Source organism: Haliaeetus leucocephalus, unplaced genomic scaffold (genome assembly GCF_000737465.1).
Source record: "Haliaeetus leucocephalus isolate CR32 unplaced genomic scaffold, Haliaeetus_leucocephalus-4.0 Scaffold251, whole genome shotgun sequence".
Taxonomy (NCBI): Eukaryota; Metazoa; Chordata; class Aves; order Accipitriformes; family Accipitridae; genus Haliaeetus; species Haliaeetus leucocephalus.
The window spans coordinates 5622532-5627753 of record NW_010972687.1 but is presented as its reverse complement, the minus strand read 5'-3'; positions in this window follow the sequence as shown (position 1 = coordinate 5627753).

Genomic DNA, 5222 nt, shown 5'->3' with positions numbered 1-5222 from the left:
AAAATAGGACAGAATAAAAAGCAAATCAAGATATCATGAAAATCATCTTGAAAGCCTTCCTGTAAAAGATGAAATTCCTAAGTATTTACTGCTAGTTGATTATGTTATTTAAAACCATTACAGATTTTGAGAACTGGCAACATGACAGCCTGTCAAGAGAACAGTTTTTTTCTGTTATTCCTGAGGTTGGAGTACTCTTGATAGAGCAGCATGAGGATGACTGCTAACACCTCCAAACTACGCCCAGCAGTCATTATTGGTTAGTTCAGCATCTCCCTGGCTATTCAATTGATCATACAGACAAGCTTTTAAAAAGGCTGTCAGATGTTCATACCTCCTTTGCTGCCAATACTTAATAATTTCTGCAAAAGCACTTTGGGTACTTCACTATTCTTTTATTAATGGTCTATTTTCTCTCTCGCAGGGTGAAGATGCTTCATCTGTATGGTTTCTGCTTCAGTCACGGTCTGGAGTCCATTAAAGAAATCAATGAAACTGTGAAAGTCTTTCTTAACCTCACTGTCCCAACAGCTAACATTTCAGCTGAATGAAAAATTCTGTGTAGCCTGAGAGACATTTTTGGCTTTCAAATGTACTTCTGCTTTGACAAAGAACTTTTATGTCATTTTGTGCCTCATCTTTTTTATGAAGTAGAAGCATAAAATTGTGTTCTTTTGCAATATTATGCAAGTTTCTTAATTTCTTTGCCTTGGACTAAGTTTTTAAAGATATAGGTCATGCCTTTTCCCCTTCAGACGTTATAAAGATGCAATATATCTGAGAAGTACAGTCTACATGACACCCATTACTAAATACATTACGCTTAGTTTTTAATTGAAGAGAATAGGAGTGAATCACGTTCAGCACTACTAAAAATTATACAGCAGAGAATGAAAGTATGTAGCAATGGTCTATAATCTGCCCAGGCCTGGTATTTAAGTATGTGCACCTATCCTACATGCTTCACCTGAGGTGCATACCTGGATATAATGGGGTAAGCAGCTGAAAATGCCATCAAAGTCATAACAAGGGCAAATGAAGGTGCAGTAGGAGAAAGGCAGAGAAGGGAAACAGCTGTGGGGAAGAACCACTACCACGGCCCATCTGCTGGAGAACTCCCAGAGCCACTCCACTCTGCACGTCACCCTCTCACCATGCCCTTCACCTGCCTGCACACGCTGTGCTTCCTTTCCGGATGGTAGGGAGAGGACTAGCTGCATGAGCAGGTACGGGTATAAAAGGAAGAGATGGAGCACCAAAATGGGATAGTGATGCTCTGAGGTATATGGTGGCTTGCAGAGATGGCAAAGTTTGTGTCAGCAAGTGGATAAATTGGAGCAGGTTTAATTAATTAGTGTTCACAGTGCTGTGGCTGGTATTGTGGGATAATTAGAAAAAAAGACACATAGTGAACAAGAGATGCGATGGGGCTGTTCAATCCGAGCCAGAGGCACCTGCAAGCAGCAGGCCTCAAGGACGCAGCGAAGGCTAACTGTTGCTACAAAGTTTGATGAAATAAGCACAAAAAGCTAAACAAGATGGGCCTACGTGACCGAAAGCAGGACACCTGGCAAGACAAAGACAGGAGGAATTGTTCGCGTGATCAGAAGACCTTATCCAATCGAACTATTGCTTTAGGTGTGTGAACAGCACATGTTAACCAATCAGTAGGTGGCTTGCACATGGCTATGGTATATAACCAAATGTTACGCAGCAATTAAACGGAGAAATCGCTTGATCCACAGTATCTGTGTTGGTCCGTTTCTCCCCAGGGCGAGTCCCTGGCGATGCGTCGTTTCTTCTAGATTGTCGCGACGGGAAAGCGCGGCAGGGATGATACCTCTGTGTAATACTAACTGTTTTCAGTGAGGTGTTTCTATATTACTGGTTGATTCTATTTTACTTATGCTCTACTTTCCAAGTAAACTGGACAGTTTGTGCTAAATTGCTTAAACTGTCCAAATGTAAAACAGACAAAGATGAATATACAAGGTATTGTAGCCACAGAGGGATCCATTCACTCTCTTAACCATCCATAATATTGGGAAGATTAGTTAATATATGCAAGAACTATAGAAAAGAAATACTCTGTCTTCAGAGTAAGGTCTGAATAGCGTGCATTAAATTGTAAATCATGCCCAAGTCCACATACAATAATGAGGAAAAGCAAATTGCTGAATAATTGTTCCAGTTTATGTTCCATTTCCTAACTTTTAAATGCTTGATATTCCAAGCAGAAGTCTTCCTTTAGCGTGTGTGTAAGATTACTAAAATGATATATAGAGAAGGATGGGAAGAGGTCTGCTATTTCAGGCATAGGATCTGCCTGGAGCACAGCACAGCACTGCAGCTTTTCTGGGCTTCTGCATTGTTCTGCAAAGTTACTTTCAGAGATTACATGTATTCAAATCACATTTAAGAGTTCTGTAGCTTATCCCACCGGCCAGCTTGTCTCCTCTGCTCTTTTACTTCCTGGGGCAATGCTAGGTCTTGATGTCATATGGTGCCACACCTCCCGTTTCTGTTTTCCATGTCTCTTCTAATCTGCTCCATTTAACTCTTCTAATCTGCTCCATTTAATCTCTGTGTCAAAACCCACCTTTTCCCACTCAGTACAATAGGACACTTTAGTAGTGATATGATGAAGCTCTTCTTGTTTTTGTGTTGTCTTAGGCCTCCCTGAAGTTCCTGAGCATGATTTCATGTTCTGTTCTGCCTCTTCAGCCGAACAGATGCTCTGATTAGCTTGTGAAGTAAAACAGATAGACTGAAAATTGCATGTAGGGTATATCTGTATCTGTAGCTTTGGTATCTTCTGAATTTAAAACTTCTCCTGTACCATATCCATACTAGTAAACCACAGAAACAGTGCTTTGGTTTTTCATATTTACTTAATTTAGAGTTGGATTTGAAGGGACAGATCCTTCTAAGAACAGGCACATAATTTCAGAACAGAGCACTGTTTTGCCATTGCCTGCTAGGAATCCTGCCCTTACCACTCACTCTTAGGTCTCACCAAATAAATAATCTTTTGTTATGTCTGTGCTGTTATGTTAGGACCATTTGACTGAACCATGGCCTGCCAAGCAAGCACTCGTTGCCTGGCACTGTGTAACACTGCAGGCATCGTCTCTTTTGCAGATATACCTATGCCATGGCAGTGCTAAGTGACACACCGTACTTCATGCCAGTGCCTGAGATTTGTGTGACAAAACTTCTGTAACAGTGGAAATAAGGGAGATGCCAAAGACAATGACATCCACTGAATACACAAGGAATTACCTGCACATGAAAGCAGAAATCTGGCCCATGTAGGCATTGCATTGGCAGATATTGCAAGACTTTTATATGGCTTGATTCAAAATTGAATGTTAATGCAAAGATTTCCACTTGTTTTCACTGTTACTAATTATTTACTTGTATCATATAGGTAGAAACATAAAACTTTCAAAGAAAACAAAGATGCAGACCTTTGCCACAGGAGGGTCAAATCCCAAGTCATATAAGAAAACCAGGGTTAGACAGAAAAGTTTGGGAAAAGTTGATGTTAAATCTCAGAGGAAAAAAAAAAACCCCAACAAAAAACCAGATGGGGGCTATATGTCCAATGTCTATGCCCTCTCCTTAGCAGTCCAGTGCAGTCACCACCACAAGAGATACCCACAACAGAGTGAATAAGACAGTGAGAAGGATAAGGATTACTGACAAACATCAACTCAGAAGCCTGCAGCCACAAAAGCAAACAAGAAGGTAAGCACATCAATTTGAGTGGGAGCTCCCTGTCTGTCTAGTGACAGCCCCTTCAGCCCCATCTAAGACTCTTGCTGTTCAGCTCAGGAGCTTGTCCACACTGAAAGGCAAACCTCCCGACTTCTATGAACAGGTAGCTGGTGTGTGTAAGCAAGATAAATTTGTCTCTTGATGGCTGAACCACCCTTCATCAGCCCCATAACGGCTTCATGATACTCTTTGGGTACAAAAATTTGATGGGTGGATGAGAAACCATGAAACAGAAAGAACACTTTTGTTAAATTAATTCTGCTTTACTAAACCACTAGATCTTGCTAGACTCAGAATCCGAAGATGATACCGCTTTGCTACTCTTAGTAGTTCTACAATTGTGTAATGGAAATATAGTAACAAAAATGTATAAAATCATAAATTTAAGTCCTTCAATTATCTGATATTTGTAAGCTAAAATTTATATTCCACATTACTTAACAGCTGTATTTCTCTGGAGTGCAGAGAACATTTCATAGAGCATTTTATTGACTAGATTGTTGGCAGGATTTTAGGCTGAGTCTGTCTAAGCCTGACAAAATAGTAATCAAAACCTGTAAATAATAATAATTTCCTTTGAGGGCATTCCTCATCTCTTGGGCAGAGGAGCACTTACAGTTCCCATTCACAGTACGTGATTTATTCTAATGAGAGGTCAGCTGGACTATTTGTACTTTGCTGGATGAGGTACTTAGCCTTGGGCTATGTTTTGGTCAATAAGGAAACACTGTTTTGGTAGTTGGATTTGTATTCTGTCTATCACAACTTTGGTATACAGAATTTACATTTGCAGGTAGACGTAAAGAAGAGTAAGGGCAGGGGAATAATAATAATAAAAAATCTCAGTTAAAATGTATCTGCTTCCAATGTAATCTGAGATTTGAGTCTGACTTCAAGAAAGTGAGAAGTCTTGACTTCTGTGAAAAGAGACAGGTGCTAGTTCTTCCGTACAGAGCGCTGAAAATGCGGCTCCTTTGGCTGATCGACTTGAATGTAGCTTTCGCATTTTCAGTTTAATCTGGTATTTTAACAAGGTGCATGTCTAAACTACGGGTGATGGGATAGCAGCAAGCACGTGCTCGGCAATGCGTGAAGTCCAAGACCGCTGGTGGTCAGTGAGCAAGAATCCATCGAGTGGATCTGTGGGTTCTCTGTCTTCCCCGAACGCAAGGACTACTTTTTATTCGGCTGGCGAACAGAAAGGAGATTTCACGCCTTACGGTGACCGCGTAGTACCGGGGCTCACATTTGACGGCTGCAGGGTGGGTGGGACGTGGCTTTCACCTGTGCTCCTCGCCGACAGTTACCTGTGCCGTTAGCGACGTGCGGGGCGGGGAGGTGCGCAGGGGGAACACCCTGCCCGTCCTCCTCCGCCTGCGGGCGGGAGCCCGGCGGGGGCAGAGGGGACCGGCACCGGGCCGGCCCCGCCTTCCCCCGGGGGC